Raw genomic sequence first — 22,189 nt, 5'->3', positions numbered from 1 at the left:
GAGCCCATGCTCCGCAACAAGAGAATCCACCGCAATGAGAAGCATGTGCACCACAATGAAAAGTAACCCTTGTTCCCAGCAACTAGAGAAAGCCCACGTGCAGCAATAGACCCAAAGCAGCCAAAAATAAGTAAATAAAATATAAATACATTTATAAAAAAAGAATATGAAAAGGGGATGCATAATAATTGTTTCCATTTACTAATTTATTATTATATGCCAAATGCTGTGAGAAATACTTCATATAGTTTTTCTCAGTTAATCTTGGCCATGATAACAATGCAATACCAAATTAAAAAATAAATTGAGATGTTAAAATATCACATATAGATAGTAAGTGGTAGAGATGGATTCAATTTCAAAATTGTTCATTCCAATGTCTATACTCTTTCACTTTGTACCACCAACCCTTACAGTGGTTCTTTGATTCCTATAAGAAACTATAACATTCTCCAAGTTGAACATCATACCTGTCAATTTCTATGTCTAATAAGTATGCTCTCAGGAAAGGTATTGAAGGGAACACTCAAAGACCATCCAACTTCCTGTTTTGACGGTTGAAGCAACTGATCCAGAAGAGATAAATGACTTAACCAATGTCCTTATGTTAATTTTTGTTAGTGCCAAGATTAGAAGCAAGTCTATTCTCTTTCCAGTCCTTTGATGCTGAGCCTTACCAAGAGCAAAGGACCTCTAAAAGTCACAGATGTTTAAAGTCTCACTAGTTTATGCATAATGTTTAGTACCAATGTCTCATATCCTCCCTTTCAATAAAAGAAGTGAAGGAAATATCATAGACTACACAATTAAATGCAGTAGAAAGCTACTTTGGAATGTATTCCTGAACATCTCACTCTTTAAATATTCAAAAAAAGGAAGAAAGGCAGAAAGAAAAAAGGAAGAAAGGAAGGAGAGGAAGAAAAAGAGAAGGGAGAAAGGGGAGGAGGGAGGGAGGAAGAGAGAGAGGAAGAGAACAGAAGGAAGAAGGGGAAAGAAAATTGTTTTCAAATCTGTATTAATTCCTGGATGTCTGGAAGCCCCACATGGTTGTGTTATGCATACTGTTCCAGGGACTAACTCTTCAGGAATAGCTGGCAGGGCTATTCTCAAACATAAGTTAGTGTTTATGCAAAACTTAGTTAAATCTCACAGTTGCTTTCTTGATCATTTAATTTACTGACAACAATAGCAAGGGGACAAAGTGATTTTTAGATACAAGTAACACTTCCATGACTAGAGTAAAAATGTAAAGAAGGCAATTTTGTTCTGTTAGAAAACACACTAGTTTATGTATTCAAACAAGTAGTATGGAGATAATCCCACCAACCAACAGTCCTAGATTATTAGTTTAATACAGTTTGTGAATTTAGCATAATTGACACAATTATAGGCAAAATAAAACTCCACTAGGAAGGTTTTAAATAGCAAGAAAGATAGCTTTGGTGCACTAGGATTAACCCAAGTGATTCACATGATGACACTGCCTTTCATCTTATAAAAGTAATTGCACTAGTAGTTTTGAAAGCAGAGACTCCTTTCAAGCAATAAAGTGTTCTATTATAGTTTAAGAGTTGCCAAATAATGCCTTCTCCCTCTGGGTCACATAGTTAAGTACGCATAGAAAGTCTTTTGTCCATTTCACGTGAAACTGAATAATACTAAAATTTTTGAGTCAGGTAACCAACTTTTGGAGGACATTATGTCTCTAAACCTTTAAGATAAGGTGCGTAAAATACTGGGATAAGCTGACTTTAACTGTTATTAAAGGAAGACAGAAGTATGCTGCATTTGAATGAGCACTGAGTTTTGCAGTCCAAAGATAGAAAGTTGAGTACAACTTTTACATCTGAACTTTATAACTTTGGGCAACTCATTTAATCCTTCTGTGCCTTTTTAAATCTAGTGTGTAGCCAAAAAGCTGGTAAATGTGAAATTGCTCTGTAAAAAGCTAAATGATTGGCAGATATTAAAGAGGTATGTTGATTTAGTGAGTAAGTGCATTTTCTGAAATTAGTCAATAGAAGCATGTAATTATTTTAAAATCGTGGTCAGAGTAACATGATTAGGTACCAAACTATTTTAGTTAACGTTGATTGATTTCCTAATATGCAACTCTAATACAATAGATTCGTAATGAAACAACTCACAATAAACATTTATTTCATCTAGAGTTTTTTCTTTGTCTTCAAAGATTGGGAGGCATGCCACTTAGAAATGGTTATAATACATTTATGTATAAGTAGTCTTACTTTCAAGAAAAGGGCAAATTTGACAGAAAGACTGAATTAACTGTATTCAAGCCTGACTAGAACTGAAATCAACAGGGTTTCCATGATACTCAAATGAGGAGATACACAAACACTCTGAGAATTTACACGGGTAGGGAAAGAAAGTCACTCACATAAGCCATGAACTGAAATATGGGAATAAGTGGACTGTCAGAGGAGAAATTATTTCTGATAGTGAAAAAAATCACTCTTTTGTAGCAGATTCAGCATAAATACGCTCTTCAGTCAGCTTCATCTTCTTTATAATCCTCTGGATTATAGTACCATCCTGAGCTGAAATCGTTAGCTTTTGGCAATCCATTCAAGGGAAAGTGGTAACTGAACAATCATGATGGTTTACTATAAAAGCACATGCTTTCAAACTGATGGGCCTTTTCTACAGGTTTTTAAAGTGATGTTTAGATCTTTAGGTTTATAGTCCCATTGAAACAATGCACTATTAATACATCTTTATAAAATATGATAGATATATGTCTTTAATCTAAATGTCTGTAATAATATTTTGAGTAAAAATTCCTTTAAGAAGTTTCTATCACTTCATCATTTTTTTTTTTTTTTTTTGCGGTACGCGGGCCTCTCACTGTTGTGGCCTCTCCTGTTGTGGAGCACGGGCTCCGGACGCGCAGGCTCAGCGGCCATGGCTCACGGGCCCAGCCGCTCCACGGCATGTGGGATCTTCCCGGACCGGGGCACGACCCCGTGTTCCCTGCATCGGCAGGCGGACTCAACCACTGCGCTACCAGGGAAGCCCACTTCATCATTTTTTAAGCATACATATAGTAAGCACTCAAAAATAGTCTTGAGCTTTTTGAGTTGAAGTTTTAGGATAACAAGTTCTTGGAGATTTTTTTCTGATTTAAGTTAGGGTGGCTGGCTGGTATTCATTGACAGTTTGTATTTTCTCTATATATACAACAGCAGTTGAAATCTTTTTTGTTTGGTTTGGTTGTTTTTAATAAATTCTAGAAAAAAACAGCCTGGACAAATCTTAAAATCTTATTTTTTTAAAGCACTGATTGATTACATTTCAATTTATTACCATATAATAATTTTTAAAATAAATTATACGTGATCATTTGGTTACTACTTTTCCTTTGTCTGGATTACCAAAAAGTATAGATTTCAGCATAAGATGGTACTATAATCCAGCCTATTTTATTTATTTATCTATTTATCTATCTATCTATTTATTTATTTATTTATTTTTGCAGTATGCGGGCCTCTCACTGCTGTGGCCTCTCCCGTTGCGGAGCACAGGCTCCAGACGCGCGGGCTCAGCGGCCATGGCTCACAGGCCCAGTCGCTCCGTGGCATGTGGGATCCTCCCGGACCAGGGCACGAACCCGCGCCCCCTGCATTGGCAGGCGGACTCTCAACCACTGCGCCATCAGGGAAGCCCCAGCCTATTTTAAGGAGGATTAAGCCAACTGGAGAGTGTATTTATGCAAACCGATTTTAACAGATCACAATTCTTTTTGCTCTTAAATCTTGTAATGAGCATAAAAGAGTCAAATAACTGGGTTATTTTTACTTTCAAGTTCAAAAAAATCAGGGCAAGCAGGTGTAGAAAAAATGAGCATGTCCAATTTATTTGAAGTCTTTATATGGATTCAAAGCTCATCAGCAAAACATTCTTGAGGTCTCTATTTCAGCAGGGCATTTGTTATTCTAATAAAACAATAATAAAATGAAGAGCCAGTGAATTAGGGAAGGTGTATTATGTCCGTCAAACTTTAAAATATGACAGAATGCATTTTTTTATTGACAAAGGCAGGTACAATCACATGCCTTCACATCTATTTATAATGATTTAGAGTAGCATGTCAGTCCTATTTACACTCAGCATAATTCATATTCCACTTCAAGGAATAATTTAATGCTTCATTATATTACTTATGTTATTATAAAAGAAGAATTATGAATGAGTACAAAATCACCTGCCAGTATAAACTGCTAGAGTGAAATGAAGAGAAACATTTATTATGCTTATATTATATATACTTTCAAATCTGTAGACTCATGCTTTCCTTGCCAAGAAATTCATATTGAATCATAAGAAATGCAACAGACCACTATCTGTGGCAGTAACCTTTGATGTTAATGAGGGAACTGGCAGTCATATAAAATCAGATGGATCACAGAAAATACAGTTTCAAGAAAGTACACATTGGCTAGCAGTTTGATATTTCTTCTCTTCCTCCATGAAAATTATATGCATGAAAGGATTTTTTAAAAAAATCAACATTTTATTTAAAAAGTTGCACAGGCAGACTTTTGAAACTATACCTTAAAGTAGTTGCCTTCTTTTTGCAATGACAGTAAAGGTGATTCACTTTAGCCTTAGTACTCCCTGAGAAAAAGCAAGGTCTCTAACAAAAAAGCACTTCATGAGGAAAAAAGAAAAGAATCCACACTCATATCCATCATTAATTTATTGCATAAGCCTTAACTGAGGGCCTTTTATGTGTCAGGCACTATGCTAGGTGCTGGTGACATGGTGACAGGCAGAATAGACATCCTTTTTTTGTATGGAGAAGAAAGTCTATTGCATATAACAGACTTTGTATGAAAAATCACACCAATTCCATATCACTGGAGGTTGTGATTGGTGCTAAGAAAGGAAAGGATAGGGTGCTAGGAGCGAGTTTAATTTATATTGGTTTGTCAAATATGCCTTTTTAAAGAAGTAACAATTAACTGGGATCTGAAGGATTCATGCTAGGCCAGTTTTTCATTTGGTTACAAGGTTATTGGAAAAAAATTGTATGTCAGTCTCAAGTTTAGCAGATCCAAATCCATTTATAGTGCTGGGGTTGTAAGATGAGTATATTAAAAAGCCATAGCTTAAAATAAAAGAAAAAGCTATTATAAATATTTCTCAAAGAAAACTGGAGGACATTAAATTATACCATGTTAGGGCTTGCTTTATTGTTGAACAATCTCAAGATTCCATAGAATGTCTGAGGTAGAATTCTAATACTTAATAAATAGACTCCCTTCTGTGGGCACCTTTTATTTTTATTTTTTTATTTTTTATTTTTTTAACATCTTTATTGGAGTATAATTGCTTTACAATAGTGTCTTAGTTTTTGCTTTACAACAAAATGAATCAGTTATATATATACATATGTTCCCATATCTCTTCCCTCTTGCCTCTCCCTCCCTCCCACCCTCCGTAACCCACCCCTCCAGGCGGTCACAAAGCACCAAGCTGATCTCCCTGTGCTATGCGGCTGCTTCCCACTAGCTATCTATTTTACATTGGGTAGTGTATATATGTCCATGCCTCTCTCTCGTTTTGTCACAGCTTACCCTTCCCCCTCCCCATATCCTCAAGTCCATTCTCTAGTAGATCTGTGTTTTTATTCCTGTTTTACCCCTAGGTTCTTCATGACATTTTTTTTCTTAAATTGCATATATATGTGTTAGCATACGGTATTTGTCTCTCTCTTTCTGACTTACTTCACTCTGTATGACAGACTCCAGGTCTATCCACCTCATTACAAATAGCTCAATTTTGTTTCTTTTTATGGCTGAGTAACATTCCATTGTATATATGTGCCACATCTTCTTTATCCATTCATCCGATGATGGGCACTTAGGTTGTTTCCATCTCCGGGCTATTGTAAATAGAGCTGCAATGAATATTTTGGTACATGACACTTCTTGAATTATGGTTTTCTCAGGGTATATGCCCAGTAGTGGGATTGCTGGGTCATATGGTAGTTCTATTTGTAGTTTTTAAATGAAATTCCATACTGTTCTCCACAGTAGCTGTATCAATTTACATTCCCACCAACAGTGCAAGAGGGTTCCCTTTTCTCCACACCCTCTCCAGCATTTATTGTTTCTAGATTTTTTGATGATGGCCATTCTGAGTGGGGTGAGATGATATCTCATTGTAGTTTTCATTTGCATTTCTCTAATGATTAGTGATGTTGAGCATTCTTTCATGTGTTTGTTGGCAGTCTATATATCTTCTTTGGAGAAAGTCTATTTAGGTCTTCTGCTCATTTTTGGATTGGGTTGTTTGTTTTTTTGTTATTAAGCTGCATGAGCTGCTTATAAATTTTGGAGATTAATGCTTTGTCAGTTGCTTCATTTGCAAATATTTTCTCCCATTCTGAGGGTTGTCTTTTCGTCTTGTTTATGGTTTCCTTTGCTGTGCAAAAGCTTTGAAGTTTCATTAGGTCCCATTTGTTTATTTTTGTTTTTATTTCCATTTCTCTAGGAGGTGGGTCAAAAAGGATCTTGCTGTGATTTATGTCATAGAGTGTCCTGCCTATGTTTTCCTCTAAGAGTTTGATAGTTTCTGGCCTTACATTTAGGTCTTTAATCCATTTTGAGCTTATTTTTGTATATGGTGTTAGGGAGTGATCTAATCTCATGCTTTGACATGTACCTGTCCAGTTTTCCCAGCACCACTTATTGAAGAAGCTGTCCTTTCTCCACTGTATATTCCTGCCTCCTTTATCAAAGATAAGGTGACCATATGTGCATGGGTTTATCTCTGGGCTTTCTATCCTGTTCCATTGATCTATCTTTCTGTTTTTGTGCCAGTACCATACTGTCTTGATTACTGTAGCTTTGTAGTATAGTCTGAAGTCAGGGAGCCTGATTCCTCCAGCACTGTTTATCGTTCTCAAGATTGCTTTGGCTATTCGGGGTCTTTTGTGTTTCCATACAAATTGTGAAATTTTTTGTTCTAGTTCTGTGAAAAATGCCAGTCATAGTTTGATAGGGATTGCATTGAATCTGTAGATTGCTTTGGGGAGTAGAGTCATTTTCACAATGTTGATTCTTCCCATCCAAGAACATGGTATATCTCTCCATCTATTTGTATCATCTTTAATTTCTTTCATCAGTGTCTTATAATTTTCTGCATACAGGTCTTTTGTCTCCTTAGGTAGGTTTATTCCTAGATTTTTAATTCTTTTTGTTGCAGTGGTAAATGGGAGTGTTTTCTTGATTTCACTTTCAGATTTTTCATCATTAGTATATAGGAATGCCAGAGATTTCTGTGCATTAATTTTGTATCCTGCTACTTTACCAAATTCATTGATTAGCTCTAGTAGTTTTCTGGTAGCATCTTTAGGATTCTCTATGTATAGTATCATGTCATCTGCAAAGAGTGACAGCTTTACTTCTTCTTTTCCGATTTGGGTTCCTTTTATTTCCTTTTCTTCTCTGATTGCTATGGCTAAAACTTCCAAAACTATGTTGAATAAGAGTGGTGAGAGTGGGCAAACTTGTCTTGTTCCTGATCTTAGTGGAAATGCTTTCAGTTTTTCACCATTGAGGACAATGTTGGCTGTGGGTTTGTCATATATGGCCTTTATTATGTTGAGGAAAGTTCCCTCTATGCCTACTTTCTGCAGCGTTTTTATCATAAATGGGTGTTGAATTTTGTCGAAAGCTTTCTCTGCATCTATTGAGATGATCATATGGTTTTTCTCCTTCAATTTGTTAATATGGTTTATCACATTGATTGATTTGCGTATATTGAAGAATCCTTGCATTCCTGGGATAAACCCCACTTGATCATGGTGTATTATCCGTTTAATGTGCTGTTGGATTCTGTTTGCTAGTATTTTGTTGAGGATTTTTGCATCTATGTTCATCAGTGATATTGGCCTGTAGTTTTCTTTCTTTGTGACATCCTTGTCTGGTTTTGGTATTAGGGTGATGGTGGCCTCGTAGAATGAGTTTGGGAGTATTCCTCCCTCTGCTATATTTTGGAAGAGTTTGAGAAGGATACATGTTAACTCTTCTCTAAATGTTTGATAGAATTTGTGTGTGAAGCCATCTGGTCCTGGGCTTTTGTTTGTTGGAAGATTTTTAATCACAGTTTCAATTTCAGTGCTTGTGCTTGGTCTGTTCATATTTTCTATTTCTTCCTGATTCAGTCTTGGCATGTTGTTCCTTTCTAAGAATTTGTCCATTTCTTCCAGGTTGTCCATTTTATTGGCATAGAGGTTCTTGTAGTAATCTCTCATGATCTTTTGTATTTCTGCAGTGTCTGTTGTTACTTCTCCTTTTTCATTTCTAATTCTACTGATTTGAGTCTTCTCCCTTTTTTGATGAGTCTGGCTAATGGTTTATCAATTTTGTTTATCTTCTCAAAGAACCAGCTTTAAGTTTTATTGATCTTTGCTATTGTTTCCTTCATTTCTTTCTCATTTATTTCTGATCTGATTTTTATGATTTCTTTCCTTCTGCTAACTTTGGGGTTTTTTTGTTCTTCTTTCTCTAATTGCTTTAGGTGCAAGGTTAGGTTGTTTATTCGAGATGTTTTCTGTTTCTTAAGGTGAGCTTATATTGCTATAAACTTCCCTCTTAGAACTGCTTTTGCTGCATCCTATAGGTTTTGGGTCGTCGTGGCTCCATTGTCATTTGTTTCTAGGTAATTTTTTATTTCCTCTTTGATTTCTTCAGTGATCACTTCGTTATTAAGTAGTGTATTGTTTAGCCTCCATGTGTTTGTATTTTTTACAGATCTTTTTCTGTAATTGATATCTAGTCTCATAGCATTGTGGTTGGAAAAGCTACTTGATACAATTTCAATTTTATTAAATTTACCAAGGCTTGATTTGTGACCCAAGATATAACAATCCTGGAGAATGTTCCATGAGCACTAGAGAAAAATGTGTATTCTGTTGTTTTAATAGTAACTTATCCTATTCTCCTTTTATATTAGTATCTTTGTCATGTGCACATGGAATTACTTTTCATGTAAAGAAAGAGGATTAGGAATTCAATACATAGATTGTTGTATTTAGGTGGGAGCATTTTATTCTGTGTAAAAACCACCATACGGCCTACCAATATAAATGACGTTTTTAGTAGTTATTGTGGTAGTCACTAGATGGCAGATGTGTATTGCCCAAAATAAAAGGTGCCCACAACCCAACAAGGATCTCATTCAAATTTGATGGAGAAATTAAAACCTTAACAGACAAGCAAAAGCTGAGAGAGTTCAGCACCACCAAACCAGCTTTACAACAACTGCTAAAGGAACTTCTCTAGGCAAGAAACACAAGAGAAGGAAAAGGCCTACAATAACAAACCCAAAACAATTAAGAAAATAGGAATAGTAATATACATATCGATAATTACCTTAAATGTAAATGGACTAAATGCTCCCACCAAAAGACACAGATTAGCTGAATGGATACAAAAAAAGGACCCATATATTTGCTGTCTACAAGAGACCCACTTCAGATCTAGAGACACATACAGACTGAAAGTAAGGGGTTGGAAAAAGATATTTCATGCAAATGGAAACCGAAAGAAAGCTGGAGTAGCAATTCTCATATCAGACAGAATAGACTTTAAAACACAAAGGAGAATAGGATAAGTTACTATTAAAAATAAAAGAGCTCATTTCAAGTTTTATCTCATCCCAATTTTCATAGATCAATTTTGCAGATCACCAAAATTACAAATGGGTTTCCAAAAATGGAAACAGAAGTGACTGTTTTTCCCATTTTGGCTAAAAAAAGTTTTGCCCTAAATTTAGTAGGTTAAAGCAATCTTTTCTTTTTATGAAATAGAAAATAACATCATTTATTGCACACAGTAAGAATTCTCTTTTGTGAAACTGTGTATGTGTGTGTTCCGAGTTTCACACTACAATGTATTTCAATACTATGGATATCAATCAAAAATGTTTGAAAGGCACTAGAAGGCTTTCCATGATAATGGGTTAGCATGGTAGGCAAATCTTTTAGAATGACCTCAGTGACACTCACCCTTGCATAATCCCCTCCTTTTAAGTGTGACTGGAACATGTAAATATGAGATATCACTTCCATGAGTTTGTTGCTTTATACGGCAAGAGATATTATCTAGGTGGACCTAATCTCATCCTATTAGTGCTTTATAAGTTGATAATTTTCTCTAGTTTGTAAGTGAAGAGAATTGAAGCATGAAAAGGATTCTATATGCAGTTGCTGGCTTTGAAGATAGAGAGGGCCATGTGAAAATGAATGTGGGTTTCCTCGAGGAACAGAGAGTGGCTTACAGTTGGCAGCCAGCAAGAAAATAGGGATTACAGTCGTACAGCCCTAAGGAACTGGATTCTGCCAACAACTTGAATGAGCCTGGAAGCAGATTCTTCTCCAGAGCTTCCAGGTAAGAGCTCAACCCAGCAGACACATGGACTTCAGCCTTTTGAGAACTTAAGCAGAGAATACAGGGGAGGTCCCTGGACTTCTGCCCTACAAAGCTGTGAACTAATAAATGGGTATGGTTTTAAACCACTAGGTTTTTGGTAATTTGTTACACAGCAATAGAAAACATACAATTAATCAATACAGTTAATATAAGAGGCATGGGGAAAATGTTCAGTTATTATAGGGGCAGAGACATGAGCAAATAGAATCAAAGTGTGAGGAGTAGGAATGATTGTGATATATCAGGAAAGGTAGAAGACTGAGGTCGATGGCATGGGCAAAAAGTAGAGTCTCAGAAAACTGACTAGAAGAGAATAGAGGCAAGGAACAGAAGAATCACAAGATGTAGCAGGCGAAGTCTTGTTCTCCTTGTTAGGTAAATGGGTTTAAAACCTTTACATTTTAATTTATTTAACTCATTTTTTTCTGGCATTCTCCTTGATAGAAATGGGAAAATCAGGCTCAAAATGGGAAAAAATTAGAAGTTGTACATTGTCACAATCCATCTTAATAGAGAAGCTTTATTGGATTTGAACAAGCATGAATAAGAATTGAATTAAATTTATGCCAAAAAAAGCAGAAGACACTTTATTTGGATTGATGTGGACTAAGAAATCAAGTGATCAAGTCAGTACATTGTTAGATTAGTGGCATAAAAGGAAATGGAAACATTGAAAAGCTTTGCTTGCTTAATATACAGAATCAGGTAAAAGACTGATGGCTCCAAAGCAAGTAAATGGGAAATTGATCGCATATTGCACAGAGTGATATTCCTCTGAGACTTTGGATAACAAATATAACCTACTTCAGGAAAGATTCCCAGAATTTAAAACTCAGAGCTGTCAGATCATGAAAAGAAAAATTTCGAATAGGCTGTAATTGTTATTGAAACACTGAGGCAATTAAAATCTTAAATGTGAGGAAAGGCAAAGAGATGATGGCTTCCCAGGAGAATGCCATAAAACTTTAAATATCTCCTGTGCTCTAAACTGCTCAGAGAACTAGCAGGATTATTAAGTTTTTAATTCCTTTCCCCACAGTGAAACCTCATAGAAAGCCATTAATAAGCAACTACTATGAACAAGACATTATTTTCTTCTCCTTAGGGTTTATATAATAAGAGGGCAAATGCTAAGCCCACAGAGAATTCATGCTCTAAGGAAACAGAAGAACGATGAACAAGAAGAATGATCAACACTGTATAGTTTTATCAGTAATCATCAAATCCTTTTCCCCTTGTGTCACAAATCTTTAAGAGTCCAAAACAATGAAAATAAAACCACTCTCAACTTGAACTTAAGATAAATGAAAAAAAACCTGTTACGAATGTACTTTCATTCAGTTTTGCACCTGTAACTGCTATTACAGTCCATCTTTATGGATTCTTGGCATTGTATCAGTGTTTCTAAACTTATTTTCCACCCCCAAATGGTATAGGTAAATGCTACACTTAATTTCATGATTTTCAGTAGCATATGTAAGACTTCTTTTTTCTTCTGCAAATACTTACTGGTTTCTCAGTAAATTAGAAACATCATCTTAGTAGGTGCTATTGATTAGATACAGATTTTATTTCCAAGTACGGGTGAAAAGAAGAAGGGTAAAGCAGATGCAGGTATACCCTAGAAGTCACTATACTGCAAGTGATGATGGGTGACCTGACTGTTGTAGTTAACAAGAGGTACCAGTGAATCATATTTTATCTCAGCTTTTAGAAAACGGACGTATTTCAGTTTTTTCTAGTGAGCTTAGGGTGTGGTCTTACTTGAATTCAGGGAGAAGGACTAATGCTTATATAATCTTGTTCAACACTGTGTGAAGTATGCTCCATTATATGCCTTTGAAGAATTGACTTGAAAGCATGCTACTTGAACAAAATTGTTTCGTTAGTGACATTCGTTTGTTTCCTAGTGTGAATATATGATTTCTGATGTTAATGAAAAGAGGAAAGTTTTGCTAAATCAACTCTTAAGATATAATTAAATGACACTAAGCTTCACTGCAGCTCATCATTATTATTATCATGGTGCATTTATCTGGCATTTCTTATTTGCAATGTGCAAAACAAATGCACTCATATTAACTCTCCTATTGAGTTTGGGGAGTCAGGGTGAACACATAACTCTATTGTTCAATTAACCAAGTTGAAAAGTTTACAAAACCTCGGAGGAATTATTTGTTCACTATAGCACTGCTGGTTCCCAACTAGTGTTTACTATTGACTGGGACAAAACTTAATTTTTGTAATTCTGCTATTAAAAATTCATAGCTCTTCAAAATTTTTCAGTGAATAAAGATCATGGTGCTAGGAATTATATAATACAATATTTTAAAATGACTTCCTTGTGTTTATTACAATGAACTTGTGGAGGTAAAGGGAGAGAAACATGATGAGGTTGAAGATAATTGATTTTGAGATAGAGCAGTAGGACAGTGAGCTGATTATTTAGGAAACATAGATATTCAGCATTAGGAAAGTTAAAGAGCTTTCTTTCTCTGTTGTCTCTTGTCCCCATTCACGCACAAACAAACATATTTTAAATCTTACCTCAGGAATCTGAGTCTATAGTATCAAAAAAAAAACAAAACCCAGAACTAGGCCTATGTTCCCATCATACAATTATTGGCATATTTTCTTTTTTGTGGTTCACTTTAGGAGTTTCTAATGCAACTAAAAGATAGTTTCTATTTAAAATTTCCCCATCAAATAATCGTTTTCATTGTTAAAAGCATATGAAATTTCTAAGGGCATTAATAAATCAAATAATTGCTTTGTATGACAAACTTCCCTTAGGGGATGATACTGCAGACAGGAAACTCTTATTTTTAAAAGGCCAAAAGCTACAATCTTCTAGATAACAAGCCTAAAGAGAGGCAAGGTATCAATAATCCTTGCCTTTAAACTTTAAAGCTTTAGTGGGAAGCTGTGAAATTAACTGAAAATTTTAAAATACTTCAAGCTTTTCTATCCCTCTGCAACCCCTCATTCCCAGGATTCAGCAGTAATTTCTAAATTATTGGTTAGAAATACAGAGGACGTTGTGCTACTAGTGAGGTTTGAAAGAGAGTCTATAAAGCAAAGGAGAACAAAAACATTTCTTTGAACACAGTATAATCCTAGCAGTCCTAGAAAGCATAAACATAACAGATATTATAGAATATATTTGAGAAAAATCAAATTAATAGATAGTTCTAGCTAGAATAAGTATTCCTTGTTTTAGTGTGCTAGGGATAATTAAAAGAAACCCTCCCAGCAGCCATAAGGTCTCAGGTAAAGGAATATTTTGTCCCTGCACTGAGTTTATGCAATACTTAATCAATCATTAAAAATATGCTTAAATTATGTTGCCTTATTAGTTTAAATTTTTTATTTTGCCTTCCTGGTGCTCTAAGTGTTATCTGGGAAGGCACCATAATCTTTTCAGTGCTTAGAGTCTTTAAAATCTTACTTTGGCTTGACCTGGATGTAACTGGAGTTGTGGAGGACACTGATGTCTACTGTTGGTACCAGGAATTCGGAGATTCTTGAAAGTAATTTAACAAGGATTTTCTCACTGAACCTTTGTGGTTGCACCCATAGGGTCACTTTCCATATTGGGTTTTATGGTTATTGTCTCAAAAAATAAAAGGAGAGTAAAAAAAGAAGCAGGTCATGGTCTAAGAATTGCTGATGACTTGGGGCAGTATTTAAAAAAATCAACTCTCATTGAATACCCTTAGATTTCTTTGGGAAATTCTGTCTCCAGTTTTGATGAATTTTCTTTGTTTTGTTTTATTTTTTAACCTTCCATTTTAGCCAACTTTTATTACAAAGATGGGAGAGCATAATCCAAGAAGATAGGCGATGTTGGTTTTAAACCGACCATGGGAATGAATGCAGAATAATATGACTACTACTACTATTACTACTAAGATGTTCTTGAATACTAGGAATATAATATATTTTCAGACAAATTTATAACTGCCCCATATTTTTCCTCCATACTGGATATGAATTTTTAACGAAAAATCATGACTTGGAAGAGAAAGTCTGATTTCCAAAGTTCTCATGAAATATATGAGCCGTCTTCTGTGAAGTCACTGTATTGATTACTTATTTTTATTTTTTATATTTATTTATTTATTTATGTATTTTTGGCTGCATTGGGTCTTCGTTGCTGTGCACGGGCTTTTTCTAGTTGTGGCGATTGGGGGCTACTTTTTGTTGTGGTACCTGTGCTTCTCATTGCGTGGCTTCTCTTGTTGTGGAGCATCAGGTCTAGGCGCGCGGGCTGCAGTAGTTGTAGCATGTGGGCGCAGTAGTTGTGGTTCACGGGCTCTAGAGCACAGGCTCAGTAGTTGTGGCACATGGGCTTAGTTGCTCCACAGCATGTTGGATCTTCCTGGACCAGGGATCGAACCCATGTCCCCTGCATTGGCAGGCGGATTCTTAACCACTGTGCCACCAGGGAAGTCCTTGATTACTTATTTTTAATCTACCATATCGATTTAAGAATGAGGAGTCCAAATATGAATAAAAAATTAGTTTGGGAAGCTGCATTTTTCTTATCTGGAATTATCTTACTAGTACAAATCACCCTGATAAATCATCTTAAATTAACTGGTGACATTAAGTAATCTGAAGCACATGTGCAAGTATTTTGACTGCACCCTTATTCAAATACATAATTTAACAAAAAATATGTTTGGTGAAGAATACTGATATTGAACTGTAATGCCAACTTTAGGTAGACTAGAGAAAACTATTTAAGCTTGTTCTAACATTACCTTATTAGGTATATAAAATAATACTCTCAAAAGCACACAGATAACAATGTCTGATACTTTCTGCTCATCTTTTCCAGGAACACTTTTCAAAGGCTTGTTTTCAAAGATTATAATGTTATTAGAGGAAGTTTAAAAGGCTACTTAGAGAATACCATGTTAGCATTCAACACAATGAAGCACTGACTGACAACAAATGATCTTATCATTCCTCATTGTGTCCTCTGTCAAGTGCCTTGATTTGCCCAATATATGAAACATAGATAATACCTATTTTGTCCAAAGATTAAAAGCTGGAAAAACAATTTCAAGAAGCCATTTTTAACATTACAAATACCAATTCTTAATATTGCAGAAAATAATTAATATAATTTTTTAAAGGAAACAAATTATTCATAAAAATGTTCATACCAACAAGCTCACTCAAATCATTGTTTGCTATGTGCCAGGCACATCATGGCAGACATCTGGGGACCAACAAATAAATAAAACACAGTCCTTATCAACAAAGGGTTCATAATCTTGTACGAAAAATTCACAGCAAAGATCGCTTATCTTTGCTGATACTTGCTCAGCTGAATTATTTTCTCCACAAATTTAAGACTTTTTGAGTGTCCTCAGAAAACACAGAGCTTAGAAAAGTGAATGTTGAATATACTCAGGGCAAATAACCTGAGGGGAGGAAGTCACTGGATTGCTGCCTAGAAGATGCGCTGAGTTCAGAATATGTTATTCATCATGGCTAAGCAAGTTAGAATGGGGATGAGAAAGTAAATAAATGAAGTAATAGACAAAGCACCTGGCAGAGTCCATAGCAAAGATATGATTCTCAAAATATTCAATGTAAAGTGACAATTGTAGAAGACTACATTGTTAGTGAAACCAGGGGGTCAAGAACAACCTAAGATTATTCCTCAACTAGAATTTTGAGACTCATTAAGCCTTTGCAAATAATCTAAGGACTCAACATTCAGAGATATAAAACTATTTCTTACAAACGAAACAGTTAAAATGATAACTTTTTTTTTCATTTGTTCCTACAAAAAGTCATCCATAAAGAAAATTCTCTTAATAGCTTAAAATGAAGCCTGCAGTCAACTGAATGCACCAATTTTCAGAAAATATGTAATGATGTACATAAATCACAGATGCTATCATTTTGAATGCGTTACTTCCCAGGAAGCTGCTCAAGGAAGAGTAATAAATGTGATTATTACTGAATATTAGTCTCATAAAAACACATAAAATTATAAAAAATAATTTTTTGTATTAAGAAAAAAATGTTCTGCTCTGATAATGTTCATTTATTTGTATGCTTACAAAAAAAATCTCCCATTAGTTAATGCTGACATCAGAGCTTATATGATACATGTGTTTGAATTATTCTGCAAAGCACACACATTTTTCTCCTTCAAATGAGATTCTACTATCTTTATTTTGGAAACATGTTAGAGGTCAGCACTATCTTAATAGGGGGAGAGTTCCTTAATTACATCCTGGAGGAAAATCCAAAATCTAGATCCTGAGTTGAAACATTGACCATTTTATTAGTATCAAATATGCTCCTGATTTCATCATAAAACTGCACAGCATTCCTTCCAGGATCAATCAGAAGTCCACTTATACAAGGAAAGACATTATCATTTGTACAAGGGACATTTTAGAAATGATTACAGTTTCATAAATATTGAGATAATACAAAAATCTGAGCATATACATTAGATACATATATCTAAAGGTACATTTGGATAATTGAAATAAATTTTGTTTATTCAATGTGCCAAATAAATACTCCACCTGTATAGAGAGCAACTCATAATAAGAAAAATCTCCCAAAGTAGAATGAATAATCCAAATAATTGTGATTTTATTTCATGATGGAAAAATTTAGATCCTTGGTAAACATAGCAAGAGAGATATGTTGAATTTGATCAAAAGTGACAGAGAGGGCTTCCCTGGTGGCGCAGTGGTTGAGAGTCTGCCTGCCGATGCAGGGGACACGGGTTCGTGTCCCGGTCTGGGAAGATCCCATATGCCGCGGAGTGGCTGGGCCCATGAGCCATGGCTGCTGAGCCTGTGCGTCTGGAGCCTGTGCTCCTCAACGGGAGAGGCCACAGCAGTGAGAGGCCCGCGTACCGCAAAAAAAAAAAAAAAAAAAAAAAAAAGTGACAGAGAAAGAAAACTACATTTGCTGAGAAAATGAATTATTTCAACAAGTAGCTAATTATTACATCCAAAAATTAATCACCTTGCTGACTACACGATTCCCTATCTGTGTATTTCTCATAAATCATCTTGAGTTGGCTATGATTTCTAAAGTGACTAATTTGGGAGATGGCCTAAGAAAAATGAAAAAGGGATGGAAGTAAATTAAAAATGACTGGGCTAGACTAGGTTTATGAAAAAACAGAATAGATGGGGTAGTTAAGCATGCAAAATTGTGTTCAGTAGGCAATAATATTTTCCTCTGATCTGTCTGTGTACTTTTTGTTGGACATTTCTACCCTAAAACTGTCCAATGAATATTTAGTCATGGAATGAAATAAACTGAGCTTGGAACACATGTAATCCATGGTTTTATAAAGCCCAAGCAGATGGAATTTATTTTTGGTGTCTATAATAATAAAGAAATTCTATGTAAAACACCTGGATTTCACCATGTGGAAATTGCTAATAAATGGAAGCCAAGAAAAAATTATAGAATAAAATAAATTATTCCTCAAGCTTTCAAGAGTGAAGGAAAATAAATAATTTCATGAATTATCTTATGATTTTTTTCTTTAGATGAGAAACATGAGGTTGCCAAGGAAAAGATAGGTGGAGTAATTTCAAAATCTGAGACAGAGAGAACCAAAGATATTCCTTGTTAAAACTTTCAGAAAAAAATGCAGTAAATTTTGATTGCTAATTACAACCATGTTTTGACACAAAATAACATTTTCTTTTTTTCTAGCATTTTGCTTGGTCATACTATTATTTGCCTACTTTTTCATAGGTAGAAAAAAATGACTAAGCTTCAGACATAAGGCATTTCAAACTGTACCAAAGAATAATATGTTCTCATTATGATTCTCTTTTCTCCCTGTTTTTATTTTTAATAAAGGGTAACACTGTCTACCCTTATTGCCAACCTCAAACATTCATCTTAGTATCTCATGGTGGGGGAAAAATGGCTAATTGATAACAGTGAATAACTAAGGCATGAAAAATGTTTACATTTGTCAAATTATAACTAAATATTTTGATGAATTCATCCCAATTTCTTCTGGCACCTTCATCCGCATTAGTCAGCATGGCACTAACAAAAGACTTCACTTGGGGCTAGAATGAATGGAAAGTTGCTGGCCTTGATAGCTTCTGTTTTTATTACTCATAGACACCAAAAGCAGCATTTTTCTTCAAAAAGAAGGAGGCCCAAGCAAGTCCATCAGAGATGCTTTTAAATAATCCATGGATGTCATTTTAAATAAGGGAGAGTTGCCTATCTTTAGATTAGGTAATAATTTCTGTTCTTCCATAGCATTTATTTTGTGGATATCTTTGGGGTAGTGGTTATTCTTCCTTTTCTAAACGTCTCCTTCACTCCAGTGGAAATATTTAGGGTCTAAGTCAGTAGTTTTTGACTGAGAGTGATTTTGCACCTCAGGAGACTTCTGGCAATGTCGAGTCATTTTTGATTGTCATAATTGGAAGAATGTTGCTACTGGCATCTAGTGGAGAAAGGCTGAGGATGCTGCAAAACTACCTGCAATGCATAGGACAGCTCCCACAACAAAGAATTATTTGGTCCAAAATGTCAATAATGCCGAGGTTGGGAAACTCTGGTCTAGCTGTACCTTGCCAGGGATTTAGTCCTTTTTTATTTATAGTAATTCTTTAGCAAGAGACTTTAGGCTTCTGTATTCAGTGGTATATATTTCACATATATCAGCTCTTTATAATCTATTTGCCATTATCATCTTTTAAGGAGCAGGAAGTCCTGGGACATTTTACATAGAAGTCTCATACTAGTCATCTAAAGATAATTTATATTTCTCAGTATGGATGTGCTTCTCTTTCATGACTCATTATATATGCCTCTAATTATTCTTCAAATGATGCCATTTTATTCCCAACATTCATCATGAACACTAGATTAAATACAATGTTCTGTTAGCCCACTAGCATTTCAAAATATGGTGGTCAATGCACTAATCTCTTGATTATGTTTAACAACATAGAGCAATCTAGCAGACAATCATCTACTGAAGCCTCCTCACCCAAGCAGAGTCATTTATTTTTTTAAAAATCCATTATCACATTTTTTAATTCAATTTTTATTCTTCATTTTATTTAAGACATAGAACAAAATATAGCCTTTAGATCACGTTGTTTCTTCAGATTAATTTTTCTAATTATAACGTCAGTGCTGCATTAAACAATTTAAAAGCAAATTACAGTGGATAGTAACTAAAGTTTCAATTAAGGTACCATTCTCCAAATTAAACACTATTAGGTATATTTTAATCTGAATTTTAATATGCTAAGTCAACCAATTATGACAGTGATATGAGTGAGGTAGGACCCCATCCATTGTTAATCTTGTCTTGGATAGCAGTGCCTTAGCTGCTATTAGGACAGACTCTGTCTTTAATACAGATGCAAAAGCTGAAAGGGGTTGATACTTTGCTATCGTGATAGTACATTCAATAAATCTAACTTTCTTTACCATTTAGTCTGTTTTTTTTTTTACATCTTTATTGGAGTATAATTGCTTTACAATGGTGTGTTAGTTTCTGCTTTATAACAAGGTGAATCAGTTATACATATACATATGTTCCCATATCTCTTCCCCCTTGCATACCATTTAGTCTTTAGTGGGGAGAATAAAGTCCCCTTAGGTATAATGGGCTCCAGGGATCTTAAACCACAGTTTAGCTTTAGCAATTGTGATTCATGATTCAACCATATTTTAAAAATGACTATTTTCTTCATGTGTTTTTTCTTGTAGTCAGGTTAATTCACTGATCTTAAGTGAGCATTAAGTGGATTATATCAAATTAGGTTTTTCACAGCCAGCAGCATTGGAAAATTTCAATTTCAATATTCTGTGTAGAATTACAGAAACTGAGAATTTTGAAACATAAGAGAGTTCTTTGGATATAGAGGCAGTCTCAAGAAATATTTGTTGAATAAGTTTTCTGTAAACCACTGGCTTTCAAACAAAGCAAGTTATGTATTTTAAGACTGAAATGGACTAACATTGTTTGGTGTGCTAATTAAGTTTTCAAGTTTCTCTTCTAGGCAGCATTTCTGCTGATGATCTTTTGTTGCAACACTTATAATACCTATATTATTTAGCACTTAGAAAGCTATTTTAAATTTGAAAGAAAAGTTTCACTGAAGGTTTATAGCATATGCAAAACATGCCATATAGTATTTGGGTGACAAAAGAGGAGGCAGAAAGTTTAAAGAATATACCAACTTAGTTTATGATGCCCAAGCCACACACCTCTAGTTAATAAATGTATGCAGACAAAAGATCTTACACTAAATTGTTAAATCTTTTTTTTTTGTTTTGTTTTGTTTTTTGCGGTACGCGGGCCTCTCACTGTTGTGGCCTCTCCCGCTGGGGAGCACAGGCTCCGGACGCACAGGCTCAGCGGCCATGGCTCACGGGCCCAGCCGCTCCGCGGCATGTAGGGATCTTCCCAAACCGGGGCACGAACCCGTGTCCCCTGCATCGGCAGGCAGACTCTTAACCACTGCGCCACCAGGGAAGCCCTAAATTCTTAAATCTTTTAGCCATATGTGATTTAAAAAAACTACTTAATTTTTTTTTTTTTTTTTTTGCGGTATGCGGGCCTCTCACTGTTGTGGCCTCTCCCATTGCAGAGCACAGGCTCTGGACGCCCAGGCTCAGCAGCCGTGGCTCACGGGCCCAGCCGCTCTGTGGCATGTGAGATCTTCCCGGACCGGGACACGAACCCGTGTCCCCTGCATCGGCAAGCGGACTCTCAACCACTGTGCCACCAGGGAAGCCCACTACTTAATTTTTGAAAAGAAAAAGTTAAGCATGCTTATCCCCTCTGGAAAAGTCCATAAGAACTGACATTTTCTATCTAGCTGGCTATAAGAACTCACTAATTGTTTTATAATGGGCAGTGACTTACTTGAAGTCTTGCTATGAAATAAGTACATAGAAATAAATACTTCTAAAATGTTCTACTTTCTTTTTGGCTGAAAAATGATAGTCTTCAGGAATGGTGCCTGATGAATATTAACATGATATTCTTGAAATAAAATGTATAACCTATAATTTACCAAACTTTTAGATCTGAGTGAAATGCTTTTTCTGGGACTACCTAATATTGGAAGTAAAACTATATTATTGGAAACAATTATTGCCAATCAATTCTTCCTCCAAGAACAAATATTTCAGTACAGTAATATGGAAATATAGGTCAATATTTTCTTTGGCTTTATGCTGTAATAATGGAGATGCTACAGTGAGGCAAAACACCTAGCCAAAGTATAAATTAAAAAGAAAAAATCACAGTCCAGTTACCTGAGTTCATTCTTCTGTTTTAAAATGAGAGTCATTTAATTCTTTAACACTTTCTGGTTAACCTAAACATCCTGAACTCAAAGAACTTTTTTCACCAAAAGAGACCTAAATATTTTTAACTCATTGTTCCATTCATTCCCATGAGATAATTAAACAGACAGGCTTGGGAATTCAATGAAGAGATTGGGAACATGACAGTACAAAGATCCTCCATACATTAGTGGATCATTCCTGTACCATATCCCCAAACTCCTAACACCCCTAGAGTCGCATTAGTGTACACCTGAAGTCCTCCAGTTCCTTCTCTCTAGCTAATTTTCCTTCCTGCTTCATCTATGTACCTGCAGCACTAGGGATCCCTACTCTAAGCAGGAAAAGGGATCAGAAAGCAAACTATCAGGCTCAGAATCCTGTTT

This window comes from Phocoena phocoena, chromosome X (assembly GCF_963924675.1).
Source record: "Phocoena phocoena chromosome X, mPhoPho1.1, whole genome shotgun sequence".
Classification (NCBI taxonomy): Eukaryota; Metazoa; Chordata; class Mammalia; order Artiodactyla; family Phocoenidae; genus Phocoena; species Phocoena phocoena.
Note: the sequence above shows the minus strand (reverse complement) of the source record.